General features: G+C 43.0%; 1 pseudogene; it reads left to right on the forward strand.

Annotated features, from left to right (window-relative positions):
• Positions 1–11,344: 11,344 nt before the first annotated feature.
• LOC116089432 lies at positions 11,345–12,706 on the forward strand (annotated as a pseudogene).
• Positions 12,707–18,405: the final 5,699 nt, after the last annotated feature.

Consider the following 18,405-nt stretch of genomic DNA (forward strand, 5'->3'; position numbering starts at 1 on the left):
CACTGTAGCTGTCTTCAGACACACCAGAAGAGGGCGTCAGATCTCATTACGGGTGGTTGTGAGCCACCATGTGGTTGCTGGGATTTGAACTTAGGACCTTCGGAAGAGCAGTCAGTGCTCTTACCTGCTGAGCCATCTCACCAGCCCTTTAAACATTAATTTACCTGCTTTAAATGTTTGAAGAATTGTTCATCATTTTCTCTTGCTATGAATTGTAAGTGCATGCACTTACCAGCTACTTCAAAACTAAACCTCTGTTAAGGAGCAAGTGATATGCAGACAGGATGTGTAGACAACAATAGTTGTGTAGTCCCCACAACGCAAACATCTTACTCAACTCAGTAAAAACTAGGGAGTGTGTCATGTTCTTCCAATGCCATCTAGTGGAGGACACAAGTGATTGTTATCTGAGCTTGTGTAGATAATCTGCCATCCCTCCTTCCAATTTTTAATTCATAAGATATTAAAAATACACTAAAACCTAGAAGGCCAAGTATAAACCATGTTGAATGTCAAAGACAACATTATGACGTGTTCTGCTCATTTGTAGCATGGTGTGACAACAAAGGAGGCCACCACCAACTTCACTAAATCATTATAGTATGATGGCACATCTGAGTTCTTCAAAAAAGAACATTCTAAGGACAGAATTTTGAAATTTAGTGTAATGACTTCTTATGTGCTGATTTGTCTTCCTGTCCTCACTCAGCCCCTTCTTTACATGAGGGAATGCCTTTCTTTCACGTTTCCTGATCTCCTCTGTGAGGCCACCTTGTCAGTGTGCCTGCATACAGACACCACATACTCCAGCAGGACTAACTGGCCTTCCCATGCATGCAGAGCACTTTGTTCTTACCTCTCTGTTGCTCCGCTAAATCCTACCATAGCATGCAGAGATTATTTGACCAGGTTAAGGACTGTTCACGGCTCTTGGATCTGCTTCACGTCCAGACTCCCCCAGTAGTTAGCATATGGCAGAATCCTATCAGAGAGCATCCTGCTTCGATTTTCTATTTGCATTAGGTCTCTTGACTAGACGGAAAGCCCCCTGAGAATAGAGGCTGAATTTAGTGATACCCCTAAGAACTCCAGAGAGAGAGAGAGAGAGAGAGAGAGAGAGACAGAGAGAGAGAGAGAGAGAGACAGAGACAGAGACAGAGAGACAGAGACAGAGAGACAGAGAGACAGAGACAGAGACAGACAGAGACAGAGACAGAGACAGAAACAGAGAGACAGGCAGAGAGACCAAGACAGAGACAGAGAGACAGGCAGACAGAGACAGACAGAGAGAACTCATGTGTGTCTACATGCCTGCTCATGGCTGCATGTGCACCTTTGTGGAGGTCATAGTTTAACCTCTGCAGTTATTTCTCAGGAGCTGTGCTTTTTGTTGTTTGTTTGTTTTGTTTTGTTTGAAACAGGGTATCTCATTGCCCTGGGACTCTCCAAGTAGGTTAGTTGTTTAACCAATGAACTCAGGAATTTGTCTGGCTCTGCCTCCCTAGCCCTGGGATTATAGGCACGTGCCACCACACTCAGCTTCTTCCATGTAGTAAGGATCAAACTCATGATCCCAGGCTTACACAGCAGGCACTTTGCCATGTGAGCCATCTTCCTAGCCTATATGTAAGTCTTAAAATAGAGCCTTAGTAAATAACTCTGGCTCACTGAAAAAGAAACACTTGTTATCTTTATACATTTTTACACCTAGTCTTATGTATATCGCTTCCTCTTTCCTGCATGTCATACCTCTTTTACAGGGCATTGCTTTCTTAAGTCTTCACAACTCGCTTTTGCTTGAGTCACCATGGGAATTAAAGTTCAGAGCAGATGAAGTTAGTAGACAGAATCTTGTTGGAGAGAGAAACTGAAACTGAGTGTATCCACGCTGGGAGGAGCAGGTGGTGGTGAGAGGAAGGGGATGAACAGGTCATGTCCAAGGAGTTATAAGGTGTGCCACACTCATACTCCAAATTAAGGTGATATTACAATCGATGTGTTCCCAGTGTTAGCACCACCATCTTTATTTCCCAGTTGCAGACAGACAAGACAGAGTCCACATCCAGTGTTTAGCCTTGGACAATGTTCCATCTCTAAGGGTCAATTTCCTCACGGGATAGTGATAAATGTAACCACTTTATATGGTTGCCATAACTGAATGAGGTCAAGTCCTGAGGGACTGGCATTGAGTAAGCTGAACAGATGGCCACCGTAGATTCATTCTGCAACTTCAGATAAAATAGGATGGCAATGGCCAAAAGGCGACCCAAGCAAATGAGTCTTCAACAGAGCAGCGATGTATCTTCAACACAAGGCTTGGGTGTACTCAATAGGGTTATGAGGCTGTCATCATTTGATACAAGGGGAGTGGTGTGTCAGGTGCATGGCTTGAGATCCATGCTATAGCTACTCTAAGAAGTAATGGGAGGTAAGGGTAAAGCAAGGAGGCTTTCTAGGAACCTGCCCCAGAACTCCCAAGGAACAAATGAACAGAGGGAACCATCAGCAGAGGAAGCCACACAGCAAGGTTGCCAACATGAAAGCATAAAGAGAAAGGAAACTTGCAAGAAGAGATGTATTGTCTTAATAATAACACCCACTGCAATGGGCCCCAATTCTTAGATTGTGTGCAGGAGAAAGATAGAAGAAATCTACTCCTGAGAACATCATCATCAAGTAGAATCTTCAAACAGATGCTTCTATTGGAGCCAGAGTTCACTGGCAACATTTCAAAGATGTCCTTATAGTCACAGTTGAACAGAGAGCTGGCAGCGTCGAGTGGAAGGTTAGCAAGGCAACGTTCAAAATTGTCCTTTAAATTTTCCATGAAGTTTTCAGTAACCACCCTGCTGGTTCAGGGTGGCTGTTTCTAGTAATGCAAGGGTTCAAGGAGTGGAGCAAAGGTGGTTAGAGTTGAAGTTTGAGGAGGTTAAAGGGGGTGTGCCCTTAACTACGTGTATGTCCAAGGATCACAAATGTGGGACAGAAGTGAACTGCTGGGCAAAATGCTGCCGTGTATAGGGCTGGGTTTGTGCACGTGAACTGCTGTAGCTGGCTGCCATTCTTGTTATCATGTGCACACAGGCCTTCTCTCTCTCACACACACGTCTGTTTATTTCTCACATCTCTTGTACTTCACACTGACTCCTGACCTAATTTGAATGTAAGTCATATTCCATGTAGACATAGAAAAGTATGGATTTTCAAGGTTTTGCTGAGTTGATCATTTTGGAAAAGATGATGAATTACAAGCATAAGATTAGGTTCAAAAAGAATATTTATTAAGGCTAAGAAATATATTCAAAGTGCTATCAGAACTTTGGAAATCAGAGCCTTTCTTCTGATGTGTCTTTGAGCAGCTTACCAGAAATACTTTCCTATAATGCAGTGTTCTTACTCTGTCCATTTAAAATATTCTCTAGCTCCACAGATGCTCACAGAACAAGAAACTGACTTGAAGCTCTACTTCAGCACTGTGACTTCTTCATAGAGAGTATCTCAGCTGCCTTTGGTCAGCTTCACCGGCTCCCTGGTAGGAAACCTAAAGAAAACGCTTCCGTATGTCCTCCTTCTACAGGTTCACTATAATGCCACTGTGTCTGCTCTCTGAACTGGGGAATAGAACAGCTAGGTACTAAGCTACAAGGAAAGTCCTAGGGAAGGTAGTGATCCTAGACAATAGGACCTCAGGTTGGCTAGTAGAGGATAAAGTCACAGAGCTGTTGTAAATCATGTTCCTTTTCCTGGTATTACCCAAGCACAAATGGTGCCTCAGGGAGGACTCTGCTCTGGGGATTTCTTCCATTGCTCCCTACAGACACATTTTCCTCTGCTCTGCCTTGTGCTCCAGGAAAGTGAATGAAATAGATGGATGCCAGCTGGCTGGCTGACTTCAGCCACTGTGAAAACCAGCAGGAGAGCATCTTCTGCTGCCTCTCTGGTGTTGGCTGTGAGCTCTCCTTTCAAACAGTTTTCTCCATATACCACCTTCACCATCATCTGGTACAAATTTCCTTGATCTTCAAGCCTGGGAGACAGTGAAGCCTCCCCAATGGTCCTCCAGTTCTAAGTGGCCAGGGAAGACAGGGTAAACACCAGTGCAAATATTTCTATAAGTTGCCTAAGCAGATGTTAGCATGGATATTAAGGTTCTGTAACTCACTATGAGTCTATTTCTCATCCTTAAGGATTCCCTTCCTCACTTTTTTTTGTGTGTCCATGTAAGTGCTGGGTTGTACATGTCCCAGTATGTCTATGGAGGTCAGAGAGCAACTCACAGGGAATTGGTTCTCTCCTTCTATCATGTGGGACCTGGAGCTAGATCTTGGGTTCTCAGGCCCAGCAGCAAGTATCTTTACACCGTGAGCCACTTCACAGGCCTTTGCACCCAATTTTGTATGTATAATTTTATAATCTAAGAGATCTCTTTATCTAAGAGATGGGGCTATGTTGTTTGCTCTTGGTAAACTATTTGTCCTATAGATCTGCTGTCAAACTCTCCTCATGCTCCTCAGTTTGAATACTCATTAATCTCCATTTAGACATTCACTTATTTTCAATTAGGAATATGTAAGGGAGTGTATATGTCAGTGTTGGGGCCCACAGAGTCCAGCAAACAGCATCAGATCTCATGGAATGAGTTACAGGCAATTGTGAACTGTCCAACGTGGGTACTAAGAACCAAACTTGGGTCCTCAGCAAAAGCAGTAAGCGCTCTTAACCACTGAGCTAGCTCTCTGGTCCTTTGGACCTTAACTCATGTCATAGAATAATTAACAAGAAGAAAGGCCTTCAGTGGCTCTTGCTAATGGTCCTAAAATAAATAACAAATGAAGAAAAGTCAAAACTCTCAGATGATGTTGAACATGCCAGTCAATTTATTGTGACAAATGGTGGTCCCAACAAGTTTATCTGTATTTTTCTCTCTTGGAAGGTAGTGTTGACTGGTAAGTAGCCTTCAAATGAGAGATGGAGAATGTAGCATCATATGTGTAAAGACTCAAGTTCATATCAACAAGTCACACGCCCCTCTAATTGGAGAGGGATTTGTACAAGAGTGTCAAATAAGCCCTGTTATTGAACATAGTCCACTCAAATGTGTGCAGAATAAAGCTTTACTAAAGCCTGATACCAGGCATGCGTAACTGTTGAGCAACATTTACTCTAACTTGCCTTGGTCTGTTACTGTCTTCTGAACATGTACAGGCAGGTGTTACCCTTTTCTTCCTTATGGTAGACCTGCGGATATCTCAGCAGAGCTGCCAAGCCACCTCTACTCTATCTATAGAGTCACCATTCGCATATTGTTCCTTGGCCCTAGTGGAGTCTTGAATGACCTAGTTAATCGAAGTTTCTGTGTGCCCAGTGTCCAAAAATGGAAACAATACTCCGTTTGGACTCCTGCTTGATACAGCTCTCAACTGGGTTCCCCTCATCATTTTGCTCCCACATTCTAAAAAAAAAATCTTACTTCTGGGACACATTTAAAATTAATCTGTTCTCTTCACACCCACAGCTGCTACCTCCTGTAAGCAGGCTAAAATTATCTTCCCTTCCCACATCACTTCCTGTTTCAAATGCCTCTTTTATAGCTCCCTGTGGGGTTTTTTCATCAGATTCCAGTTTCTTGATCTGTTATTGTCTGACTCCGATCATTATTTTTACAGCTTCCTGATGCTTGGTTCTTTTCTCTTCCACGGCTTTGTTCACTGTCACCTCTATTCAAAGTACTAGTGAGTTAACAGTGGCCTTTGCAATGGCCAACCATTTTTATCCTTTCCTCAATTAGAAATCCCTTTTATATAACTAACCTCATGTTTGAAACTTATAAGAAATGCAGTGGTGATCATTCCTCCTTCAGCATCCACTCATATCCCCATTGTGGAGATTTGATCACATTTTTGACATCCACACACACTCCCATTATAGTGCTTTAATCACATTTTCTTTAAGAATTTTTTCCAGGAAATTTAGATGTGATTACCACATTTATGTCATTTTGATGACTTTGTCTTGATTAAATACTGGTATTGAGAACCAGCAGTTAGAACCCAAATTATATCTTACAATACAACATGAAATGTGGAGCCCTTCACATAAATGACATAGTACTTTGGGGTAGCAAGAAATACCCCTCAAACTCACACTGGCTGACTGTCACTCCACTGAAAGATGCGTCATGTCAGTCATGCAAATTAGCTTTACACCCTTCTCTGGCCTTGGAGGGCTCCTGTTCACATAGTTCACATAAAGTCAAACCCAGCTCAAGGTCTTGCACTATGGTGAAACTCCCCCATGTCTCCAGAGGTGTTGAAGGACAGGACTGAGTTAAATATTTTAGTTCTGGGTCTCTGAATCCATGCCTGTGTGTACCACTAGACACAAGCCACGATTTTAAAAACATCCAAATAGAGACACAACGATTAATACATAAAGTCTGTCTACCAGAGCTCCCCAGGCCATATAAATACATTTTTATTGAATGAGCTCAAAGTCCTTTGTAGATATTATCTTTATAATTCTCCTAGCAGTCCCTTTCGGCATGAAGAAACCAGAAGGGATTGATTAGCACTGCATGTTTTTGAAGAGCCGGCCTTTAATGGAGGCAGCAGGCCCATATCCTAGGGTCATTTCTTTCAACAGGTGGATAGCCTACCTTAAGTCAAGGTCATACTTTAAGGTACTGGCATGCTTAGAAAATAATTCTAGTTTAATGATCCACCCACGAGATCTGGCTGCTTTCCACGTGTACAAAGTCACTGAGGAGTTCGATTAAGACCATCTACATAAATTCCAGTGCTCCATGGAAACACTCTCTGGAGGAAGAATCAGGCCCAGGACATGAGTATGAATGCTAAGCACATGGTAATGACCCCTTGGGCCCCTCTGTACCTTGTCACAACAGAAGACTAGGTTGGCCAGTGAACTTTAAAGGATTTGTTCCCTGTCTCAACCTGTCTCTCAGTTCCTGCTTGATTCACTGGCCCCTTTCAAACATTCTAATAGATAGTTACTCACATTGCTACACACCCTCTCCTGGAATCTAAAAAAAAAAAAAAAAGCAAAAGGAATCCATGACTTTGCATTAATAATCTTCTTTCGTTCCACAAATCGTTGGGGTGTGGAAGGAAACTTGTTAGGCTGTAACCAGTGGAAACCACCTTCTCAATCTACACAAACACACCGTGTGAAGCGCTTCCCGTAGACAACCATGTGAAGCACTTCCCACAGACAGCCCTGAGGAGACTTTCCCTCTATCCTGAGGAGACTTTGATTGACACTTACCCAGATTTCCCTGTCTACCAAAGATCCTTTGTCCTCCTTCCTCCCTCCATCTCTCTTTCTCCTTTCATTTCATCTTCCGTTCCTTGTCTGTTTTCTCATATGCCTCTTAGAAACATCCCATTTTGCCTGACTCTTTACTCCCTCAACAAGAATTCTTTCTTTTTTTTTTTTAAGATTTATTTATCAATATATGTAAGTACACTGTAGCTGTCTTCAGGCGCACCAGAAGAAGGTGTCAGATCTCATTACGGATGGTTGTGAGCCACCATGTGGTTGCTGGGATTTGAACTCAAGACCTTTGGATGAGCAGTCAGTGCTCTTAACCTCTGAGCCATCTCTCCAGCCCTAGAACAAGACTTCTTAATATGAGTTTTTTCCCACTCACAATCTCTTTTTGCTCAACATTTTTTTTCACACAACCATGGATATATAAATATATAAAACAGGTGTATAATGTAAACATTTACTAAACTAAATCACAAATAAATTTATCTTAAAATAATTCACTGGTATACATATAATTTTACCATTTGTTAAAAGTAAAATAAAATTTGAATACTAATTATGTAGATGTACTTGTTTCTTTTTACATAAAGAACTAAATTTTGGCTTAATAGTCAATATTGCAGAAGTCAGAACCATCTTCAATGTTTTTTCAGAATTGATCAATATTTTGATATTTGAATTCAGTACTGAATGCTATTTTACATAAATATGTATTACAGTAGTAGAAGTATGTCTAAGGCCACTGTAGAGATTACCGGAAATTCTGTCCTAATCCCAAGCTAAAATTCATTTCATCATTTTTTGTAAAACTCAAGTCAACACTCAAGAACAGATTTTTAAAAATCAAACATTTTAACACAGTGGCAGCTGAATATATGCTAACCTTCTACAAGCTAAAGAGGAACAGCTAGAAAATATTAAAAGTACTTGTTTTTTTTATAATTAATCCACAATGTTCTACAAGAACAGAAAACTTCTGTATACCCAATAAAGCACTGTAATCGATAGCGTACAACAGCCTCTGATCTTATGGAGTACTGATAACAGCATGTACAGTGCTGTCAAACATCCAGATCATATATTCAGAGCTATAGCTGCAGTCGAGGTAGACCTTGGGTGAGTACTGCCAGACACACCTGCCATTCACTACTCATTTGAGTAGTTTTTACTCCTTCTCGTCCTGGTCCTCCTCCTCCTCTTCCTCTTCCTCCTCCTCTTCTTTTATTGAGTCAGGGTCTCATGTAGCCCAGGTGATGGCTCATGATGAGGAAGACCTCAAACTTGCTACATGGGCAAGGATAAATTTGCAGTTCCAATCCTCCACCCTCTACCCCCCCAGTTGTTGGGATTACAGGTGTACATTATCATACACAGCACACAGGTGATTTGGAATTAATTTTTGTGTCTTGCATGTTCAGAACCCTCCCACTGTTGGATTCACAACCTCAACTCAGTTAATGTAATCCATGTGGGTTTGCGGTTCACAGTTTAAGAAGCTGGGTACTAAACTCTTGAATGTGTGTATCACTGTTTTACTGTTCCCCCAGCTTTCACTTGGTTTATTCTAGGATTAACAATGTGAGCCTATTACCAATGAATGGGACTAAGGGACCAAGCTCTTAAAATATGAGCCTTTTAAGAGAATACCTCTTATTTAAAAAGCACAGAATTCCTCCCGCCTTGCCCCTAACACCCATGTCCATTTTGTACCTCAAGTGAATTCAACCCATCTCCAACAGTCACTTTTCAAAATTCTAAGTTCAAAAATTTCCCTGCGACTCAAGGTAAACTCCTAGATAAGGAATTGTTTAAAATGAAAATAAAATAAAGTAAAAAGTAGAGACCACCTAGCAGTTAAGAACACTTGCTCCAGAGGACCCATGTTCACTTCCCATCGCTCATCTGACAGCACAGAGTGATCGATAACTAACTCCAGTTACTGGGAATATGTTACGCTTTTCCTGTCTCCAAGGGACCTGCATTCGTGTGGTGCACATACACGCATGTATGCAGACAAAACTTACATATAAAATAAAAATAAATGTGAGGCTGGAGAGAGGGCCCAATATGCAGCTTAAGAATAAGTAGCTGCTTTTCCAGAGGACTCAGATTTTATTTCTAGCACCCACATGATCACAGTCATCTGTGACTCCAGTACCAGAGCATCTGATGCCCTCTTCTGGCCTCCTCCATCAGACACTCATGCCAATAATACATCGACACACATAAAATAAAACAAAAAATTAAAAATAAGTCTTTTAAAAAGTAAAAACTCATTTATATACTTTCCGACATGTAGGTACAGGGTAAACAGTCCCATTCCAAAAGAAGGGGCTGTAGAATGACAAGAAAAACGAACCAAAATAAGATCAAAACCAAGCATCGTAAACTTTAAATCCTACAACTCCATGTCTGGCATCTGAGTGTTGCTGGCATCCTTTGGGCCCCAAAGGTCTTGGGTAGTCTGGCCCTCTGGCTCTATTTCTGCTCGTAAGACCTCTCTCTAGGCTCGTTTCCTGCTTTCAGGTGCTTCGGTAGATACTCTACATTCCTGGCATGCCTAACTCTGTGGAGACTCCATTGCATCTGTGTTTTTCACTTTCACAGCTTCACACACCATCCTCCCAGGCTCAGACTGCAGGGCTTCCTGCTCCACTATACAGATTGCCTGTCCGTGGGGTTGTCCTTTGAAATCTGGGTGGAAACCTGTGTGACCCCATAACTCTTGTATTCTGCATGTGCACAAGATCTGATGCCAGTGGGTGAAGCAGACAGACTCTTGAGTATCTGCCACATTGGAAGTGGTCCAGCGCGTGCAGGATGGAGTTCCTCAAGATAGTTTCTTCTCAAAGCTATCTGCTGATTCCTAAGATGTTCTTAGCCACGTTTCCTATTCTGTTCTTAGCCACGTTTCCTATTCTAGGGCGAAGTGCTTGGCTTCTGTTTATCTGTGTTTTCTCTCCACATACTATACCTTCCTCAGCTCCAACTTCACATAGATTCTTCTGAATAAACCACAAATTTTGAAGTCTTTTTTTAAATGTATTTTTCTTCCATTTGTCATTATAAAGCTGGGTAAAAACATGTCAATGCTTTGTGATACCCTGAATGCCAGGCTGCTTTGAAATCTCTTGTCCTATTAACTTACCCGTCAATTTTAAGCTCACTCACACAGTCTTAAGTCTTTTTTTTTTTTGCCAAAATATGAAGCAACACAATGAGTCCAATTTCTAACAGCTTCCTCATTCTAGCACAAGCCCTATAAATACATCCTGAACTGACATATTCACACTTTGCTCTTCTGAACTCCACCAGAATTGCCCACAGCATACTAGGCTTTCTCCACCAGCTTCTTCAAACTTTCTACTCGTACGACAACCATGTCCAATCTCCAGACAGTTTTCTGGATTTGACTCCTCATAGCCGTGACAAATGACTGAGCAAACAACTTTAAGAGAGGGAAGAAGTGGGGAGGGGGTGAGGAGGGTTGAGGTTTGGGCTGCGTGGAGGGTAGGATGGGGGGGGGGTAGGGGAGCATGTACAGTCTAGGGCTCCATGAGTTGGAACGGCACCTTGATTTATTTTTTGGAACTGTGAACCTGGAGATGTCAGCCACAAGTGTAAACAAGATGCCCGCAGCACTCAGTCTGAATGCTAGAAAACACCCTGGCAAAAGAGAAATGTTTAACAGTTGTTACTGAGGTTTTCAGAAGAAAAGCCTGGCCTAGAAGTTACTTTTTACTCAAACCAACTGGGAGTTGCCAGAGTCCAGCAGTAGCTGTCCACCTGAGCTGTCACTAGCTGTGGCATATGCAAAGGACCTTGTTGGCAGCTGGAATTATCCAGTGTAAAACCACAAAGGACTCAAGGCTTTCACCACTCTGGTAAACCCATGAATGGGGTGGCAGCTGTTTCCAGGAGGGACTGTAAGAACTACAGGACAAGTGAGTCTGATTGTCCCTAAAGGACACCCTAAAGCCAACCTTCAGAAGGAAGCCCACCTGGGTCCAGACCTTTATTCCCAGCTGATGGCACAGGCTGAGGTCTTGGTCAGATGGAGACCAAATGCCCCATCTGTCCTGATGACCTGACAGACCCAGTCACCGTGACAACTTCTGTCATTCCTGCATCAAAGACAGAGGCAGAGCAGCAAGCCGTGCTCTCTTGTCCTGCCTGCCAATATCAGTGCCAACACAGGAACCTCAGAAGCAATGGCCAGCTTGGAAAAATGATTGAAACTGCCCAGCTCCTCTGAGGCATGAAGAGCAAAAGCAATAAGCAGGAAAGCAGCCCTTGTTGTGAGAATCACAACCAGGTCCTGACCCTCTTCTGTGAGAATGACATGCAGCTGCTGTGTGACCAGTGCCTGGAGCCTAAGAGCCCCGGGTGCCACCAGGTGAGATCCATTACAAAGGCTGCCTCTCTCCACAGGAAAAACCTTCAGGGCTATATCAAGATCCAGAAGTGGCAAGTGGAAGAGGTTCAAGAGCTAATAAGCACACAGAGCAGAACAACCCTAGCCTTGAGGGAGCAAGCAGAAGCACAGAGGTGGGAACTAACTTCTGAGTTTGAGCAGCTCACTCGGTTTCTAGATCAGGAAGAGCAGGCAGCTCTCTCCAGGTTAGAAGAAGAGGGAGAAGAAGATTAAGAAGAAGCTGCTTGATAACATAGCATTGTTAGAATGCTATGGTTCCATGCTCAGAGGCCTCCTGAGCCAGGTGATGCTCAGAGAGCTCTCCGAAGCCAAACTGCTGTCCACAGTCAAGGATTTTTACCTGAATTGTAAGAGCCCAACCATTTTCCCAGTTCAGTTAAGAAGAGAAGCATACCAGCTTTCCTCTCTAATATTCAGCCCTACAGAAAGTTAGACAGCAATTTACGGACCCATGATCCTCTAAACCTGAAAACAGCCCATCCAAACCTGCTTATTTCTAAGGAGAGAACATATGTAACATTTACAAATGTGTGCCTGGTTCTTCAGGGTTTACCAAGAGCCCTGTCATGTTGGGGATTCCATAGTTTAATTCTAGGAGACATTTCTGGGAGGTGTGGGTAGGAAAGAAGCCAGAGTGGGCTACTGGTAAGTGCAAAGCTGATATATCCATCAGAGAAAGGCAGTCCTCTATCCCCCAGGGGATACTGAAGGATTGTTTGGCAGAACAGCTTCAGTGTCTCAGGAGCTGACTGACCCGGACTCTCAGCTGAAGGCCGCAAGAGTCACAAGCATTGGTGTTTTCCTGGACTATGATGAACTGGGAGAGGTTTCCTTCTACAGCATGCCTGAGAAATGTCACCTCTATTTCAGGGACACTTTTATTGGTCTGTTTGCCCTTATCTCTACATAGGGCCTCAGTCAGAACCTCTTAGACTCTGTTCTGCCACAGGTTCTGAATGCAAAGCCACATGGTGGCCTTAGCTTTAAACAAGTTTGTTCATATTCTGCACTCCCCTTCCCCCAACCCAGGCTGGCCCCAAGCTTGTTAGATAGCTGAAGATGAAAGACCTCGTGCGGAGTTCCCGCTCAAGTCCTAGGAGACATGCACCCAAGAAACACGAGAGGCCGTCTTGCTGCAAACGCAGAGGTAGTTTATTATTTGGGGCCCCGGATCGTTTCCCAATCTAACTCACGCAGGAGTCCAAGGGAATCCGACCCCAGGTTCAGAAGTTAGGGGCTTTATATAGGAAAAAGGTCTGAGGGAACAAAGGAATCTGGGTGGCTATACATGATTGGTTATTTTAAATGTAGTTCGTGCAGATCAAAGTTGAGAATTCCTAAAATGGGGAGTGAAAAACGAGTGCTTATTCAAGGTTCCTAATTGACCCTTAGCTAATACCTAAGAAAACCAGATGGCCCATGGTCCATCACTCAATGTCCACTCAGGCGCATCCCAGGCGCCTGGGCTCCAGACACATCCTTGCATTTTGCCCTATCTTTGTGTTTTATGTTTCCCTGACCTGGACTCTGGACACATCCTTGCATTTTGCCCTATCTCTGTGTTTTATGTTTCCCTGACCTGGGCTCCCCTAATAGCTTCTCCCTGACCTGGCAGCCCTCCTAACAGCTTACTTTGATCTGTATTCACAGGCCTGGCCCCTGTGGTTTTCAATAATCCTCTCTAACACTGGTCTCAAATTTAACTCTTTCAATCCCAGGCTTACGTGGGCAAGTCTGTGCTGAATTTTTTATTTTCCTTTTCAAAGACAGCTTTGAATTTGTGTTCCTCTGGATTACACCGTCTTATTGATAGGATTATAGGCATGAGCTTCTGTACCCAACATATATATATATATATACATACATATATATACATATATATACATATATATGTGTGTGTGTGTGTGTGTGTGTGTGTGTGTGTGTGTGTGTGTGTGTATACACATTTTTTGGAGGAATGTTCTTGCTATGTAACCCTGATTGGGCTGGAACTTTATATGCTGACCAGGTTGGGTACCAACTGTCAACCTGTCCATTGTCTTCCATCTCAGCTTCCTGTAGTCTGGGTTTACAAGCACAGACCAACATATTGGCAACAAATGCATTTTTTAAACTTTTAAGTCTTACATCTGAATTTTTTATTTTTGGCTATGAAACCCTGTGCCTAGCAATCCTATAATGGCTGAGCTATGTGCTTCAACCTTTCCATCTTTGATATCACCTTGGTAAGTTAACCAGACTAGCCTTGACTAACTTTGTAGCCCATCCTTGCCCAGCCCTCCCAAGTAGCTGCTGTTACAGCTTTACATCACCAGCCCAAACCCATCTCAGAAGGGGATAGGTGTTCTTTTTTTACCTATTTTGTAAGTGAGAGGGTCTTATCTAATCTAGGCTAGCCTCAAACTTGAGACATAGTAGAGACTGACCTTGAATTCCTGATTGTCTAACCCCTGCCTCACCAAATGCCTTTGAAATTTGTATTTGAGGATACATTAGTTTCCCTATAACCTTAGAAACACCTTAAACATTAATAAGGAATCAGATTAACAACAACAGAGGTCTAAAAATGGTTTAAAATATTTCTGAGGGTTTTTTTTTTTCCCAGTATCAAATCGTCAGTGTTACCCTCCTTCATAGTCAAACCATGACACAAGGTAAGTGACTTTATTGATGACTTGAATGATTTCAATGGGCCCTGGAATACTGTGCCCTCTAGTTCAGGGTTTTGACTGATAATTTTTCATATGAAAGCTATGCTTTCAGCTTTACCTTTTATTATCTTTAAATCAGCTAGTTCTGAGGAAGTTGGACCCATCAGGCATTTCGTATCAGAAATACAGAAAATAAGAAGGCATGACTAGCACGGATAAAGGATTGATAGCTTTGTAATAACGCACGGCAAACGCTCATTTTAGATTCCAGATACTAGGAAACTGAGTCTGGTAGCCAAGTCTCTGATTTTCTGAACGCCCGAACACTTTTGTAGTAAAATTTGGTAGAGGAGCTGAAGAGACAATTAGTGGTTAAGAGCCATAGCTGGTCTTCCAGAGGACCCAGATTCAATTCCCAGCTCCCACATGACTGCTCAAAACCAGTAACTCTGGTTCCGGGGAATCCAGTGCCCTCATGTGGTCCATCATGGGACCAGACACATACATGGTACACAGACATACATGCAGGCAAAATACCTGTCCTGGTTAGAGTTATCATTGCTGTGATATAACACCATGACCAAAGCAACTTGGGGAAGGAAGGGTTTACGCGGCGTATGCTTCTAAATCATTGTTCCTCATTGAAGGAAGTCAGGACAGGAACTTAAACAGGAAAGGAACCTGGAGGCAGGAGCTGATGCAGAGACCAGAGAGGGGTGCTGCTCACTGGCTTGCTCCCTTGGCTTGCTCAGCCTGCTTTCTTATAGAACCCAGGACCACCAGCACAGGGATGGCACCACCCACAATGGGCTGGGCTCTCTCTCATTAATCACTAATTAAGAAAATGCCTTACAGGCTTGTGAACAGCCAGATCTTATGAAGGCATTTTATTGATTGAGGTTCTCCTCTCAGAAAATTCTAGCTTGTATGAAGCTGACATAAAACTAGGCAGCACTATACACACACCCCACACACACACATATATGAAATAATTTTTGAGTTAATAAGGCAAAAGTACCTCTTTAGATGTCTGACCTCTTGCCTAGTTGATTCAATGTTTCTCCATTCTGCTCAGCTATTCAGATCCCTGACTTGCTTGCTCTGATCATTACAGCTGCATACCCCTCTTAAGTTATGGCATTCAACCAATCATCCATGTTGCTGATTACACAAAGGCATGTGAATCCATCCATAGCTTATTATTTCAATAGATCACTAAAAACACAGAGCTGCCTGAGGCATAATGTGAATTAAGCGAGTTCTGTCTTCAGATACTATGATATTTTTTATGTACCTTCTTCCTTAGCCTGTTGCATAATACAGACATGTGCACCTGTGTTATAAACTGAATTGTGCACACACACACACACCCATTCATGTCTCAGAGTTCTCACTCGCTCACACCTCAGAATGAAGGGTTATCTGGAGATAGAAACTTGACAGGAATAATCAAGTTAACATTGGAACATTGGACAGGGCATGACTCCAATATGACCGGTATCTTTATAAAAGAAATCTGAGCAGAAACACATACAGGAAGATGTAAGGAGAGGATAGCCATCTCCAAGCCAAGAACCTCTTGAAGGAGCCGAAGGTCATAGAGAGGACTTGAGCAGGTCCTTACCCTCAGAGGCCGTATGATCCTACCACCTTGATTTGGGGTTTTGACCTCCAAAGCTTGGAGACAACTTTTGTTTGAAACATCCAGTTTGTGGTATTTTACTATGCCTGTCCTAGAAAAGTCGTGCAAACACACTTGGTTCTCTTGCTCTTTTCTTAGTCACCCAGGAACCGTGTGTCCTTTGTGATTCCCTTCACAGGCTCACACCTGTGGACAGTGTCTGAGGCTATTGTCTGTCCGGGCGTAATCTCCAAGTGCCTCTATCTGAAGGTTTATCAGGGAAGAGGCAGAATTTTCATGACGCTAACATTGAGACAAAGGGCAATGACTGACACTGTCTGAATGTGTCATCGCTCCTCTGGATCCTGGCCCAGATGCATGTTAACTCACAAGGCGTAACTCTCTGAGGGGGAAGTACCAGGAAGTCAAAGAGATGGGAAAGAAACGAAGTCTTAGGTGAAAGGAGCACCTCCCCGGTTCTGAGATCCTATCAGCTGGGTGGCTTTGTCTCAATCGGCAGTCTTGAAGCTGACTCTTCTCTCTCCGAAAAAGGTCCAGGTCAATGCACACCGTTCACCAGGTTCAGAGGCCTGGCTTCTTCTGGGGCATTACTTGATGTGTGATGGCATTTAAACAATCCAAAATGATTTGAATGGTTTCTACTAAACCAATAGAACTATTAAACCATCCAAAAAATGTATGTAGGCATAAGCAACCTCTTACTCCCTCTGTTTCTGTCCAACAATGTTGTTACTCAGGCCAGAACAGCACACATAGAGATGATTTTCCGGTTCTGTTTGCTAAAGGAGGGGAAAAGTCAAAGGCTTGTCTCAGCTTGTAGTTAGATGAAAAATGTCTGCCTAGAGAACCAGTCATACATATGTCACACTCGACCAATGGAAAGCATTTGTTAGAAGTCCAAAAGAATAGAAGAGACAGTTTTCCAAGCTAAGAGAATAATCATTATGTATGATGACCACATCCAAATGTAGAGAAAACGCCACCACCCTTCTTGGTTTTTTGTTTGTTGTCACCTACACTGGCCGCACACCTTTGGTTTTGTAGTCATGACCAGCTGTACTCTTCATCCTCCCTCTCTTCCCCAGTGCTGGGATGACAAGAGTGCACCTCTATACCCAGCTACTGTTTTTACTTTTTTAAAGAGTGAAAGCAGTTTTCTACAGAGAAAAGGGAAGAGTATCTAACTCCTGCCATTGTTTCCAGTGAAGGGTGCTTGCCTTTCTGCTGAATGAATGGAGAGGAAGGGGGTGTCGTCCATCTGGGAAACCACATTGGGTTGGAATACCGGAATCCATGGCTGCTCAGGATGGCTGTGTGAACACAGCATGTTAGTACTGTATGAGATATGCTCTTCCTGCACAGCCCGAGCAGAATAAACACCCTGTAGGATCCTGTTCAGAATTACTGAAACTTGAATCCTCTCTCTTGGAATGGGGGATGAGATGAGGCTGCTCTAGTATTGCTTGGGCCTTGTACCCTGTGAGCTCAAAGTTAGAAAGCTGTTTTTGTGAACCTGTCTTTAGTATCTCTCCATATTTCCTATTAACTCTTTCTCTGGCATCCTGTTCAAAGTGCTGTGAACCTTCAGGATCCAGTTTCTGTCCAGAGGGAACAGCTGCAATGTCAACATATCAGATCTGTAAACCTATATACCATATCACATACCTGATCTCAGGCAACTCCCATTCAAAGGTGAAAAGTGAAATCGGGTTAGTGACGCTAATGTGAAGTACAAGCAGGCTATCCTCAGAGAATATTCCATGAGTCTGTCACAGAAAGATAAGCAGATAGAGACCAGACTAACTTTTAAATCAGGATAGAGGGTTCCAGTTACCGCGAGAGCTGGAGAGAGACTGCAGATGTAGACAGAAGCCCCTAACTTACCTCATTAGGCAAAGAAGTGGGAAGGTTCCTAGATTGCTTGAGGTGGCCACTTTGTCCCGGACAATATTTGTTGATTGGTTTACCTCCCTAAAAATACCAGTTCTGAAGGCCAACCTAATCAGGTGGGACTGGGGAGTGGGACCTATTTCTAGCATGTTCCCCACCTTGCAGCTGATTCTAAAGCTCCAATTGTCTTCCAATGGACTCCTTTCTCGTAATGGAAAAACAGGACACAGAAACATTGGCTCTAAAAAAGGGACATGACAAGCTGGGAGATAATTCAGCCATTGGTGTCTGGCTGGCAAGCATAAGTCCCTAAGTTCTATTCCCCTAACCCATGTAAGAAAAGGTAGATGTTAGGCAAAATGGATCAGTGGATCAGGGTACTTGCCTGTACAAGCATTGTGACTGGAATTCAGATTTCAGTGCCTATGTCACAAGCTAGGCATGGTCCCATGAATGCCTAGAAATAATGTCTGAGGTTGTCTTCTGACCTGCACACA

Source organism: Mastomys coucha, unplaced genomic scaffold (genome assembly GCF_008632895.1).
Source record: "Mastomys coucha isolate ucsf_1 unplaced genomic scaffold, UCSF_Mcou_1 pScaffold14, whole genome shotgun sequence".
In the NCBI taxonomy this organism is placed as follows: domain Eukaryota; kingdom Metazoa; phylum Chordata; class Mammalia; order Rodentia; family Muridae; genus Mastomys; species Mastomys coucha.